At 41.7% G+C, this 14,668-nt stretch overlaps 1 long non-coding RNA gene and 6 other non-coding genes across 7 annotated transcripts; all 7 read right to left on the bottom strand.

Moving 5' to 3' along the window:
• Positions 1–2,257: 2,257 nt before the first annotated feature.
• On the bottom strand, positions 2,258–3,531 carry LOC144007460 (uncharacterized). The gene is made up of 3 exons (XR_013280182.1): positions 3,202–3,531; positions 2,748–2,834; positions 2,258–2,666 (listed from the first exon to the last, which is right to left on the bottom strand). It is a non-coding gene; the product is annotated as an uncharacterized LOC144007460 (long non-coding RNA).
• Positions 3,532–3,703: 172 nt separating this feature from the next.
• LOC144008223 (U1 spliceosomal RNA) lies at positions 3,704–3,868 on the bottom strand. Its single transcript, XR_013280739.1, has one exon. It is a non-coding gene; the product is annotated as a U1 spliceosomal RNA (small nuclear RNA).
• Positions 3,869–6,004: 2,136 nt separating this feature from the next.
• LOC144008187 (U2 spliceosomal RNA) lies at positions 6,005–6,195 on the bottom strand. The gene has a single exon (XR_013280710.1). It is a non-coding gene; the product is annotated as a U2 spliceosomal RNA (small nuclear RNA).
• A 1,353-nt stretch (positions 6,196–7,548) lies between these two features.
• On the bottom strand, positions 7,549–7,713 carry LOC144008256 (U1 spliceosomal RNA). The gene has a single exon (XR_013280769.1). It is a non-coding gene; the product is annotated as a U1 spliceosomal RNA (small nuclear RNA).
• Positions 7,714–9,848: 2,135 nt separating this feature from the next.
• LOC144008178 (U2 spliceosomal RNA) lies at positions 9,849–10,039 on the bottom strand. The gene has a single exon (XR_013280702.1). It is a non-coding gene; the product is annotated as a U2 spliceosomal RNA (small nuclear RNA).
• Positions 10,040–11,401: 1,362 nt separating this feature from the next.
• LOC144008235 (U1 spliceosomal RNA) lies at positions 11,402–11,566 on the bottom strand. Its single transcript, XR_013280750.1, has one exon. It is a non-coding gene; the product is annotated as a U1 spliceosomal RNA (small nuclear RNA).
• A 2,135-nt stretch (positions 11,567–13,701) lies between these two features.
• LOC144008162 (U2 spliceosomal RNA) lies at positions 13,702–13,892 on the bottom strand. The gene has a single exon (XR_013280687.1). It is a non-coding gene; the product is annotated as a U2 spliceosomal RNA (small nuclear RNA).
• Between the last annotated feature and the right edge of the window lie 776 nt (positions 13,893–14,668).

Here is a 14,668-nt window from a genome sequence, read left to right as displayed (position 1 = left end):
TTGCCGACACGAAAGAAGTTTGTATTATGTCCCTCCTCACTTGTCTTGTGCGCCAGCGTCCTCAGAAACATGCAGCTTCACTTGTACAAAATGTACATGACTCTTGCATTGAACGCAACATTGACATATTTGTCGCATATGCGTATAAGTCAGCGTAAGGCATACCTAGCATTATTTTCAGTAAGACTGTGATGGCTGTTACAGATAAGACAAATCAATCAGACAAAACCATACCACTATTTCTTCATATTGTGACATCTTGCAAGAATGCCGCCAGAAAACGTTACTTGTACAAATGGCCACCGTTGACCGTAGCCGACGCCAAAAACAAGAACAATTCGGCGAGTGGCGAGCATTAGAAGCAATGAACTGAAGCAGCTAACACAAACGTAACATACCTCCGACACCGCGAGACCTGTGTTGCGTTTACTGACACTCGGATATAAGAGTACTAAACCGAATGAATGGAAAAATATAATAATAAAAGGAGAACCATTTTAGAGATCCATGCCTCAACTGGGCGGGCACAATCATCTTGGTGGGCGGGCACGGACCCCTATGGCCCGCCCATGGTGACGGGTGTGTTAACTGTCTCAAATGTTCTCCACTTTCGATACTGTACATGTATAGGTCGCTTGCACATGTCGTCACTTCCGCCTCGGATTTGTCGTAGTCGCCATGCTGGGTGGCCTCCATTTACGTAATGATTCGGACACGTATCTATCACGTTTGTTGTCTGCGTTTAAAATGGTACATTGTTGCTGCATCGTTGGCTGTTCGAACAAAGCCAAGGGGGAAAATGGTCGGCCTTTCTTCCGAATTCCGAAAATAACTAGGAACCAGGGCCTGGAGACAGAGGAGTGCGGACTCCGGAGGGAAGTCGTTACTTTGGGCTCGTGTGTGCAGCCATCACTTTGTGAGCGGTAAGCTTGTTTACCTTCATTTAATGCATGAGGATTAATAACGTTTCGACCGCCCATATATGGGCAAGTTGCTTATGTTTTGGATTCATGAGCAAGCAAGTTCGGTAGTACAAGCTGGCTAGCGGACGTTAGCCGAAAGCTAACATCGAACATTTTCACCCAAGTAGTGCCAGTGCAAAGTGTTTACTGCTGAAATTGGATTGATTAGTCTTGGGCTCTTAATGCCGATAACATGTTTTTTGGTGGCAAAATGTAAACTTGGAAAAAAGAGACAGAAGGGGGTGATGCAAGAAAACAGACCCCCGGTACCCTACACATCATGCTAAAGAACTTATTCACGGCCACCCTACTGCGGCAAAATAACCAGTCTTTCCATATTTTATTTGTTTATATATTTGTTTATTTTAACAGGTCGCCCTGCGCCCGTTTTTCTGTCCAATCATCCCGACTGGGCTCCAACATTAAAGTTGGGTCCCAAGTTACAACATCTATGTCTCAGCCCAGTCGGTGCCAAGATATGAACGTGCACAGGAGAGACAAGCAAAGAAAAGACGACTCGAAGTGGCAGAGAGTTTGTTGCAGTTATGCAGCCAGATGGCTCCAGTAGCCTGTACCCTCAAGTACTGCTGACATCACTCAGAATTCATTACATGATATATTGTATGCATGAGTGAATGTATGTGTTTGTTTGTGTGTGTACACGCACCTTATATTTTAGAGACATTTGGAAGTGTTTATAGAAATAAGTATTTGCCTGTAGCAATGTTCATACATTAAAAAATGCAACAAAATGTGTACATTTCTTTTACACTGACAAAAAAACTATACTACTGTACTATATTAAACCTTTTACTGGTACCGTATTTTTTTGTGATCTTTTTTATTTATTTATTATTATTTTTTTAGGGATCTCATGCCACACCGACTTGATTGCCAATGACATGATGGAAACGAAGGCGAGCATCAAAGCATTGGAGGAGGACAACATGCGACTGTTTGTTTGGCACTAATAAAGGCAGCGATTATACAAATTATATTGTTGGGTTTGTTTACAAAGCTATACATAAGACAAATGACAGGATTTGACTCAATGTGCAATATGGTCCCTCTTAAAGTAATGGCATAAATCTCTATTATTTCTAAAAGCACAAAAAATGAAGTGAATAATGATTAGATGTAGTAATTTCAGGGATAAAATTGAACTGTTAATTAATGTATTTATTTTAGCACAGGTGCCTACCATCCTGATGACGGTATGATGTAATGTTGATGGGGTACGCAATGACTTTCATTATACTATGTACAGAGGAAAAAGTTGCTCTCTTTTAAATTTGTTTAATGTAAGACACGTACCAGTACTGTGTTTCAGTTTTCCCAATAATCCTTGTTTCACACTTGTCACAAAACCACTGTCCTTTTGGCAGTCTAGATTGGCACACTTCAAGTGATATCATTTGATTTTACAATCTGCTGCAGCACAAAAAACTACTTTATTCCGCATCTTTGAAGTACATGAGCAAGTGGTAGGTGACAGCGGCTGAGCAGGAACACTGGAAGTCCACTGCTGATCTAGTAAATGCTCTCCCGAGCAGTTCAGGTAAGGAGGGGACTTTGGGGGAAAAAAAAACTCTGGCTTTTCCAGCTGGCCAAAACGAGCGATCTGGGTGGACTCGCTCAATCACACTTTGTCCACACCACAAAGTCGCAGAAGTCCCGTCCAGTTAAACTCATCTGTGCCTGAATCTGAAAATATTACAAACATTGTAATGAAAATATGAAACATAGAATTAAATAAGAAACTACAAAAAGTAAAGCCATACATACCTGGTAATAATATTGGTGTTGTCGTGACAAGTGATGGGAATTGTTGCCATCCGGCACCAGACAGAAATTGGGTGTTGTGACAGCCTCCTTAACCGTGAGATCATAAGAAAAGCTGTCAGTATGCTCAGTAGTTACCATGAACACGTTTTATTGTACTGGAAACTGAAACTAAAAATACGTCCTCTGAGAGTGGTTAACCTTAACCATTTAGAATAAGTTGATTAAGTAACGGAACTAGTGAAAGGGTAGCATTAAATTTAATTAAGCCACGGGGAGGCTGTGCATAGTTACTTTTTATTCTTATACGCTCTGCCATATTTGCCTGTTATAAAATGATTAGAAAAACCACATCAGGTAAACCCAGCTGTGCATGTAAACACAATGATAACAGGAAGCCTGAGAACAAATCAACATTTTTGTGTGCAGAATTACCAACACCATGTGGTTTACTTACGTGCAACAGCAACAGTTTCTTCTGATGCGATGTTAAAGTTTACACTGTATCCACCCGCTTACAAAATAATTGTAAGCCTCCAGGGATTTGTTGGCGTTTTATGGAGCATGTTGTCAACACGAGGTAGTGAAAAATGTCCAGAGAAGTCACATTTGGCCAGCAAGCTTTCTCCGTCAAAAATAAATCACCCTTGGTCAGGACGTAATTAGGATCAATCCCACCACACAGAGACACCTTCTGCCTGTATCGTTGTTTTTGATCTTCCGGTAAATCGTGAAAATACTGCGTAAATGACATCAGGTTGATAAGCTCTACCGTGTAACTCACGAGTGTACCTTGTGAACCGGCAGACACCCAAGATGGCGCCCGAAGAAAAAACTCCCATGATGCATTACGATGTGCAAGCGACCTATAGACGGTAATAAACTGAACTCACTCTCATTGCAAGTGTCAGAAGTCCAGCACAAAAAATAGCTTCCCTATTTTTTTTAAACAAATTTATCAGGGGATAGCGCGAACGCAGTCCCCCACTACCACAAATTATGCAGTCGAGATTCCCACATTTGGGGAATTCGCAGGGGTCAGCACAACCGGAGTGCAATGGCTGAGCCTCACCCTGGGGGAACCACCTTCTTGATCATGGTATCGCCCCCTGCCAGGTAAGTATGAGTTGGATACGACGCCAGCGCGATTGTCATTCACGCGCACACTATGTGAAGTGACGGTTTCCTAACACGTGAAATTGTGAACCACAATACACACGCATCGGAATACAAGGACGTTTCTGAAGAATAAAGTAAGTCCTCATCACTGTCTGCTGGTCGTAACAATTAGCCCAGCTAACAGCAGAAAGTCCCATGTTATATTGTTTAATAATTACTCTCCAATGCATGATGTGATTTTCCTGGCTGGGCGATGAAGCGGGTTTTTGGAGGGAACTTTATACTTCAATTCACGCTAACTGTACAAAAGGCTCCTAGAAATAGTGTATTATTGTTGAGTGTTTATTTACATGAATCAGAACTTTGTTTGTATTGTTGTGCCTCCCCATGGCATGTGACTACGCGATTACGTATGACGATGTGTCGGGCGTGCATGCGCAGTTCAGTTCAGTAGAGAGCAGGTGGCTACAGCGGTGCTGTAGCAGTCGGATTGATCACGTTGTACGTAGTTTCGTTTGACAGAGTTCATGACCACAAAGTAAGTCAGAAATGTTTATTGTTGCATTGTTTATGTGTATTTCCAACTTGTATGCTAGTTTCGATGGCTATATACGGAGTTTAGAAGTGAACCGCGGGACGCTACAGTTCTGTAACAGTCGCCATTACCAACTGGCTATTTTACTGTTCTTGGTGGCCGCTAGAGGTCCCCATAGACCAGTAAAACATTTACGTGCATTCAAGTGAATTCTAAATGACTGTAGTAGGTCATTTTGAGCAGTATAAATATAATACCTATTGCGTGGGCAATGTTTTCTTTGTGTTTGTCCTTTATGGAGTTTCTAAGGCATATAAATACTTATTATGTCATTGTATAATTTGTGTGACATCTAAATATTGTGCATCCCCTTATTATTGTTATTCTGATATTTCAGACTCTGTTTCACCTGTTTCATCTACATCCATTTCACCTGTTGAAATCAACATCGATCAGAATACAGGAGAATGCGTTATGGTGGTTTGTTGATTCTTTACTGGTTATTCAGGAGATGAGGGTACAGGTGGAGACAATGAGGTCGAGACAAGCGGGTTGAAGCAACAGGTGAAATGGATGTAGATGAAACAGGTGAAACAGAGTCTGAAATATCAGAATAACGCATTCTCCTGTATTCTGATCGATACACCATCCTGTGTAGTGTATACACCTTCCATGAGCCAGCATAATAGCCTCCCCAATACTAACGTAGGAGTTAAAAGATCATTCACTTATGGTTGTCGTCAGTGGATGATGATTATTATCATCATCCACCTATGTAGGAAACGATGAGTAGCGAGAGCCAGTGTGGAGCGACACCTACTGGAGACGTGAGTGTAAAAAAAATCAATTTGTGAAGCAGACATTGACAGTTTAAAAATCTTATAAAACTCAATATGGATTTAATATTGGGAAGATGAAACATCTCAGTCAATGTGCATCATTTAAGACTAATTTAAATTGAGAGTAATGAACAGAAAGTGGAGATATTTACAGGAAAATAAATTGAAGGCAGGCAGCTACAACGCGTCGTCATACACAAGCAATTTGACAATTAACATAACATTAAACTGCGCCCATTCACACGGTAAAACATGCAACGTTTCGAATTGGAATAAAACAGACAAATTACCCGACTACATCAAAACAATAAACATAACTTCCCCTCCCCCACCCCCACTGATGTGGAGCTGTCTGTCAGCTAGGCGAAAGCTTGACACCGCGGCGCTTCCTGAAACCACATTTTTGTAATGCGGCACTTTACATTATCAGTAACGCTAACGGCGTTGTAACGATAGGAACAGTAATTAATTTGATCGCTCTGTTAGTGAAAAAGCAACGCAGTTTCTAACGCCGTTATATTTAAACTTCGTTATTCCCAACACTGCTCACAAGCACGCTTATGGACAATTGGGAGCGCCCAATTAACCTGCCGTGCATGTCTTTGGAATGTGGGAGGAGTGTACCGGTAGCCGGAGAAGACCCACGCAGGCACGGGGAAGGCCATAGCAGTGGGCTCCGCGTGCACAACGTACATACAGACGCTAAAATGATGGAGATAAGACTGGTGGGTTAAACAAACGATAAATGTTTTTACATCGACCTTGCCAGGGGGTGCACCGTTCCTGGAAGTACTGCAATACCAGGTCCATGCGTGGAGAAGACGGAGCAAGCCCCTGTTCCATCTCCATGATCCAAAAAACAATTTAATATATGAACTCCGAATAGGGGACGTATCAGATATCAAACTGATAAGAACAGATACTACACTTGATCTTAGCCAAAAGGCCGAGAAACGATACCAACACAGTGAAAGGGGCGAGGTCTTAATTCCAGAGACTACAACCTTAAGTTACGGTTGCTCACATCGCCTCATCATAATGGTCACATGCCGACACGCCAAACAACTATACTCAGATAATAATGAAGTTCCGTAAACTGTTTTTTTTCAACCTGCATCAATCGAATGCTTTCAGATCTTTGTGTGTTGTATGTTTTGTGTCACGTGGTTCACGTGGGACCAATAGAATGCTGCGATAAACTTACCTCTTGATGTTGTACTTGATGCCTGAGGGAATTATTATTATTATTTTTAACTATGAAAAAAATATCAATTTGCAAGAGCAATCGGTTGTTGGTTTAATGCTGTGGCCGACAGTAGAAGAGCTGTTTGATCAACATTTTCTCGAAAAGACAATCACGTGACCTGCCCACTGATCTATATATATGACTGGATAGCCGATAAGCCAAGAATTTTGAGGTCGCGAGGCCGAAGAAATGTTTCTCGGCATACGATACTATACATGTACAGTATCAAAATTGGAGAACATTTGAAACAGTACTAAGTAAGAAACAGCATGATTTATGGTGTGTTAAATGAATTAAACATAAAACAAGAGGACTTCAGACATTTTACAACTTGCCTTAATTACATGTATAAATTACATGATTAATCAAAGCAGCAGTACATACCTGTCCAATTTTTAATTTATTTTTTAACTTGTTATATTTATTTTTTTTAAACTTGTTAAAATATAGTGAGCACCCGGTACAAATCCCTCACCCCGCCTCCGGTCTCTACGAGCTGTATATATCTCATCTGTACGAATACCGTGTAGTTTACAGTTGTCTTCTCGCGAGATGGCAGTAACAAGATGGCCGCCCTGTGACTTCAACGGCTTGCATTGGCGTGGATGGGCTATCGGCTATCAAGTCATATATCCAGGTCAGTGGTGTAACTGTCTTGTATATAAGGCTGCAGAATATTTTGTAGTGATTAGAACATAATTCACCCACGGAACGTTGGGACGAAGGGGGAGTTTGTTGGGATGAAAGGATGAAAGGATAAAAGAACAAAATGTTGGTAGGTCTGTGAGCCTCGCGCAGAGTGAGTTGTTGTTGCTGTTAAACGATGAGAAGCTGATTTCAATAAACCGCCGGTCTTTGGCTCCGGACTCTGCCTCCGACTCCCGTCACTGCTCGCTACATTGGTGACCCCGACATCCGCCTCGTTGACGTTTCCGAGGCTGAGAATTTGATCGAATTGAGCGACATGGCGAACTCCGCTGGTCTCAAGTTACCGGAGTTTTGGGTCAGTGTCAGAAGTCCAGCACCAAAATTAGCTTCCCTATTTTTTTTTTTGAACAAATTTATCAGGGGATAGCGCGAACGCAGTCCCCCACTACCACAAATTATGCAGTCGAGATTCCCACATTTGGGGAATTCGCAGGGGTCAGCACAACCGGAGTGCAATGGCTGAGCCTCAACCTGGGGGAACCACCTTCTTGATCATGGTATCGCTCCCTGCCAGGTAAGTATGAGTTGGATACGACGCCAGCGCGATTGTCATTCACGCGCACACTATGTGAAGTGACGGTTTCCTAACACGTGAAATTGTGAACCACAATACACACGCATCGGAATACAAGGACGTTTCTGAAGAATAAAGTAAGTCCTCATCACTGTCTGCTGGTCGTAACAATTAGCCCAGCTAACAGCAGAAAGTCCCATGTTATATTGTTTAATAATTACTCTCCAATGCATGATGTGATTTTCCTGGCTGGGCGATGAAGCGGGTTTTTGGAGGGAACTTTATACTTCAATTCACGCTAACTGTACAAAAGGCTCCTAGAAATAGTGTATTATTGTTGAGTGTTTATTTACATGAATCAGAACTTTGTTTGTATTGTTGTGCCTCCCCATGGCATGTGACTACGCGATTACGTATGACGATGTGTCGGGCGTGCATGCGCAGTTCAGTTCAGTAGAGAGCAGGTGGCTACAGCGGTGCTGTAGCAGTCGGATTGATCACGTTGTACGTAGTTTCGTTTGACAGAGTTCATGACCACAAAGTAAGTCAGAAATGTTTATTGTTGCATTGTTTATGTGTATTTCCAACTTGTATGCTAGTTTCGATGGCTATATACGGAGTTTAGAAGTGAACCGCGGGACGCTACAGTTCTGTAACAGTCGCCATTACCAACTGGCTATTTTACTGTTCTTGGTGGCCGCTAGAGGTCCCCATAGACCAGTAAAACATTTACGTGCATTCAAGTGAATTCTAAATGACTGTAGTAGGTCATTTTGAGCAGTATAAATATAATACCTATTGCGTGGGCAATGTTTTCTTTGTGTTTGTCCTTTATGGAGTTTCTAAGGCATATAAATACTTATTATGTCATTGTATAATTTGTGTGACATCTAAATATTGTGCATCCCCTTATTATTGTTATTCTGATATTTCAGACTCTGTTTCACCTGTTTCATCTACATCCATTTCACCTGTTGAAATCAACATCGATCAGAATACAGGAGAATGCGTTATGGTGGTTTGTTGATTCTTTACTGGTTATTCAGGAGATGAGGGTACAGGTGGAGACAATGAGGTCGAGACAAGCGGGTTGAAGCAACAGGTGAAATGGATGTAGATGAAACAGGTGAAACAGAGTCTGAAATATCAGAATAACGCATTCTCCTGTATTCTGATCGATACACCATCCTGTGTAGTGTATACACCTTCCATGAGCCAGCATAATAGCCTCCCCAATACTAACGTAGGAGTTAAAAGATCATTCACTTATGGTTGTCGTCAGTGGATGATGATTATTATCATCATCCACCTATGTAGGAAACGATGAGTAGCGAGAGCCAGTGTGGAGCGACACCTACTGGAGACGTGAGTGTAAAAAAAATCAATTTGTGAAGCAGACATTGACAGTTTAAAAATCTTATAAAACTCAATATGGATTTAATATTGGGAAGATGAAACATCTCAGTCAATGTGCATCATTTAAGACTAATTTAAATTGAGAGTAATGAACAGAAAGTGGAGATATTTACAGGAAAATAAATTGAAGGCAGGCAGCTACAACGCGTCGTCATACACAAGCAATTTGATAATTAACATAACATTAAACTGCGCCCATTCACACGGTAAAACATGCAACGTTTCGAATTGGAATAAAACAGACAAATTACCCGACTACATCAAAACAATAAACATAACTTCCCCTCCCCCACCCCCACTGATGTGGAGCTGTCTGTCAGCTGGGCGAAAGCTTGACACCGCGGCGCTTCCTGAAACCACATTTTTGTAATGCGGCACTTTACATTATCAGTAACGCTAACGGCGTTGTAACGATAGGAACAGTAATTAATTTGATTGCTCTGTTAGTGAAAAAGCAACGCAGTTTCTAACGCCGTTATATTTAAACTTCGTTATTCCCAACACTGCTCACAAGCACGCTTAGGGACAATTGGGAGCGTACAATTAACCTGCCGTGCATGTCTTTGGAATGTGGGAGGAGACCGGAGTACCCGGAGAAGACCCACGCAGGCACGGGGAAGGCCATAGAAGTGGGCTCCGCGTGCACAACGTACATACAGACGCTAAAATGATGGAGATAAGACTGGTGGGTTAAACAAACGATAAATGTTTTTACATCGACCTTGCCAGGGGGTGCACCGTTCCTGGAAGTACTGCAATACCAGGTCCATGCGTGGAGAGAACGGAGCAAGCCCCTGTTCCATCTCCATGTTCCAAAAAACAATTTAATATATGATCCCCGAATAGGGGACGTATCAGATATTAAACTGATAAGAACAGATACTACACTTGATCTTAGCCAAAAGGCCGAGAAACGATACCAACACAGTGAAAGGGGCGAGGTCTTAATTCCAGAGACTACAACCTTAAGTTACGGTTGCTCACATCGCCTCATCATAATGGTCACATGCCGACACGCCAAACAACTATACTCAGATAATAATGAAGTTCCGTAAACTGTTTTTTTTTCAACCTGCATCAATCGAATGCTTTCAGATCTTTGTGTGTTGTATGTTTTGTGTCACGTGGTTCACGTGGGACCAATAGAATGCTGCGATAAACTTACCTCTTGATGTTGTACTTGATGCCTGAGGGAATTATTATTATTATTTTTAACTATGAAAAAAATATCAATTTGCAAGAGCAATCGGTTGTTGGTTTAATGCTGTGGCCGACAGTAGAAGAGCTGTTTGATCAACATTTTCTCGAAAAGACAATCACGTGACCTGCCCACTGATCTATATATATGACTGGATAGCCGATAAGCCAAGAATTTTGAGGTCGCGAGGCCGAAGAAATGTTTCTCGGCATACGATACTATACATGTACAGTATCAAAATTGGAGAACATTTGAAACAGTACTAAGTAAGAAACAGCATGATTTATGGTGTGTTAAATGAATTAAACATAAAACAAGAGGACTTCAGACATTTTACAACTTGCCTTAATTACATGTATAAATTACATGATTAATCAAAGCAGCAGTACATACCTGTCCAATTTTTAATTTATTTTTTAACTTGTTATATTTATTTTTTTTTAACTTGTTAAAATATAGTGAGCACCCGGTACAAATCCCTCACCCCGCCTCCGGTCTCTACGAGCTGTATGTATCTCATCTGTACGAATACCGTGTAGTTTACAGTTGTCTTCTCGCGAGATGGCAGTAACAAGATGGCCGCCCTGTGACTTCAACGGCTTGCATTGGCGTGGATGGGCTATCGGCTTTCAAGTCATATATCCAGGTCAGTGGTGTAACTGTCTTGTATATAAGGCTGCAGAATATTTTGTAGTGATTAGAACATAATTCACCCACGGAACGTTGGGACGAAGGGGGAGTTTGTTGGGATGAAAGGATGAAAGGATAAAAAGAACAAAATGTTGGTAGGTCTGTGAGCCTCGCGCAGAGTGAGTTGTTGTTGCTGTTAAACGATGAGAAGCTGATATCAATAAACCGCCGGTCTTTGGCTCCGGACTTCAACACTCTGCCTCCGACTCCCGTCACTGCTCGCTACATTGGTGACCCCGACATCCGCCTCGTTGACGTTTCCGAGGCTGAGAATTTGATCGAATTGAGCGACATGGCGAACTCCGCTGGTCTCAAGTTACCGGAGTTTTGGGTCAGTGGCAGAAGTCCAGCACCAAAATTAGCTTCCCTATTTTTTTTTTGAACAAATTTATCAGGGGATAGCGCGAACGCAGTCCCCCACTACCACAAATTATGCAGTCGAGATTCCCACATTTGGGGAATTCGCAGGGGTCAGCACAACCGGAGTGCAATGGCTGAGCCTCACCCTGGGGGAACCACCTTCTTGATCATGGTATCTCCCCCTGCCAGGTAAGTATGAGTTGGATACGACGCCAGCGCGATTGTCATTCACGCGCACACTATGTGAAGTGACGGTTTTCTAACACGTGAAATTGTGAACCACAATACACACGCATCGGAATACAAGGACGTTTCTGAAGAATAAAGTAAGTCCTCATCACTGTCTGCTGGTCGTAACAATTAGCCCAGCTAACAGCAGAAAGTCCCATGTTATATTGTTTAATAATTACTCTCCAATGCATGATGTGATTTTCCTGGCTGGGCGATGAAGCGGGTTTTTGGAGGGAACTTTATACTTCAATTCACGCTAACTGTACAAAAGGCTCCTAGAAATAGTGTATTATTGTTGAGTGTTTATTTACATGAATCAGAACTTTGTTTGTATTGTTGTGCCTCCCCATGGCATGTGACTACGCGATTACGTATGACGATGTGTCGGGCGTGCATGCGCAGTTCAGTTCAGTAGAGAGCAGGTGGCTACAGCGGTGCTGTAGCAGTCGGATTGATCACGTTGTACGTAGTTTCGTTTGACAGAGTTCATGACCACAAAGTAAGTCAGAAATGTTTATTGTTGCATTGTTTATGTGTATTTCCAACTTGTATGCTAGTTTCGATGGCTATATACGGAGTTTAGAAGTGAACCGCGGGACGCTACAGCTCTGTAACAGTCGCCATTACCAACTGGCTATTTTACTGTTCTTGGTGGCCGCTAGAGGTCCCCATAGACCAGTAAAACATTTACGTGCATTCAAGTGAATTCTAAATGACTGTAGTAGGTCATTTTGAGCAGTATAAATATAATACCTATTGCGTGGGCAATGTTTTCTTTGTGTTTGTCCTTTATGGAGTTTCTAAGGCATATAAATACTTATTATGTCATTGTATAATTTGTGTGACATCTAAATATTGTGCATCCCCTTATTATTGTTATTCTGATATTTCAGACTCTGTTTCACCTGTTTCATCTACATCCATTTCACCTGTTGAAATCAACATCGATCAGAATACAGGAGAATGCGTTATGGTGGTTTGTTGATTCTTTACTGGTTATTCAGGAGATGAGGGTACAGGTGGAGACAATGAGGTCGAGACAAGCGGGTTGAAGCAACAGGTGAAATGGATGTAGATGAAACAGGTGAAACAGAGTCTGAAATATCAGAATAACGCATTCTCCTGTATTCTGATCGATACACCATCCTGTGTAGTGTATACACCTTCCATGAGCCAGCATAATAGCCTCCCCAATACTAACGTAGGAGTTAAAAGATCATTCACTTATGGTTGTCGTCAGTGGATGATGATTATTATCATCATCCACCTATGTAGGAAACGATGAGTAGCGAGAGCCAGTGTGGAGCGACACCTACTGGAGACGTGAGTGTAAAAAAAATCAATTTGTGAAGCAGACATTGACAGTTTAAAAATCTTATAAAACTCAATATGGATTTAATATTGGGAAGATGAAACATCTCAGTCAATGTGCATCATTTAAGACTAATTTAAATTGAGAGTAATGAACAGAAAGTGGAGATATTTACAGGAAAATAAATTGAAGGCAGGCAGCTACAACGCGTCGTCATACACAAGCAATTTGATAATTAACATAACATTAAACTGCGCCCATTCACACGGTAAAACATGCAACGTTTCGAATTGGAATAAAACAGACAAATTACCCGACTACATCAAAACAATAAACATAACTTCCCCTCCCCCACCCCCACTGATGTGGAGCTGTCTGTCAGCTGGGCGAAAGCTTGACACCGCGGCGCTTCCTGAAACCACATTTTTGTAATGCGGCACTTTACATTATCAGTAACGCTAACGGCGTTGTAACGATAGGAACAGTAATTAATTTGATTGCTCTGTTAGTGAAAAAGCAACGCAGTTTCTAACGCCGTTATATTTAAACTTCGTTATTCCCAACACTGCTCACAAGCACGCTTAGGGACAATTGGGAGCGCCCAATTAACCTGCCGTGCATGTCTTTGGAATGTGGGAGGAGACCGGAGTACCCGGAGAAGACCCACGCAGGCACGGGGAAGGCCATAGAAGTGGGCTCCGCGTGCACAACGTACATACAGACGCTAAAATGATGGAGATAAGACTGGTGGGTTAAACAAACGATAAATGTTTTTACATCGACCTTGCCAGGGGGTGCACGGTTCCTGGAAGTACTGCAATACCAGGTCCATGCGTGGAGAGGACGGAGCAAGCCCCTCTTCCATCTCCCTGTTCCAAAAAACAATTTAATATATGATCCCCGAATAGGGGACGTATCAGATATTAAACTGATAAGAACAGATACTACACTTGATCTTAGCCAAAAGGCCGAGAAGCGATACCAACACAGTGAAAGGGGCGAGGTCTTAATTCCAGAGACTACAACCTTAAGTTACGGTTGCTCACATCGCCTCATCATAATGGTCACATGCCGACACGCCAAACAACTATACTCAGATAATAATGAAGTTCCGTAAACTGTTTTTTTTTCAACCTGCATCAATCGAATGCTTTCAGATCTTTGTGTGTTGTATGTTTTGTGTCACGTGGTTCACGTGGGACCAATAGAATGCTGCGATAAACTTACCTCTTGATGTTGTACTTGATGCCTGAGGGAATTATTATTATTATTTTTAACTATGAAAAAAATATCAATTTGCAAGAGCAATCGGTTGTTGGTTTAATGCTGTGGCCGACAGTAGAAGAGCTGTTTGATCAACATTTTCTCGAAAAGACAATCACGTGACCTGCCCACTGATCTATATATATGACTGGATAGCCGATAAGCCAAGAATTTTGAGGTCGCGAGGCCGAAGAAATGTTTCTCGGCATACGATACTATACATGTACAGTATCAAAATTGGAGAACATTTGAAACAGTACTAAGTAAGAAACAGCATGATTTATGGTGTGTTAAATGAATTAAACATAAAACAAGAGGACTTCAGACATTTTACAACTTGCCTTAATTACATGTATAAATTACATGATTAATCAAAGCAGCAGTACATACCTGTCCAATTTTTAATTTATTTTTTAACTTGTTATATATATTTTTTTTAAACTTGTTAAAATATAGTGAGCACCCGGTACAAATCCCTCACCCCGCCTCCGGT

This window comes from Festucalex cinctus, chromosome 19 (genome assembly GCF_051991245.1).
Source record: "Festucalex cinctus isolate MCC-2025b chromosome 19, RoL_Fcin_1.0, whole genome shotgun sequence".
NCBI lineage: Eukaryota > Metazoa > Chordata > Actinopteri > Syngnathiformes > Syngnathidae > Festucalex > Festucalex cinctus.
Note: the sequence above shows the minus strand (reverse complement) of the source record. Positions and strands in the feature narration are given on the sequence as shown.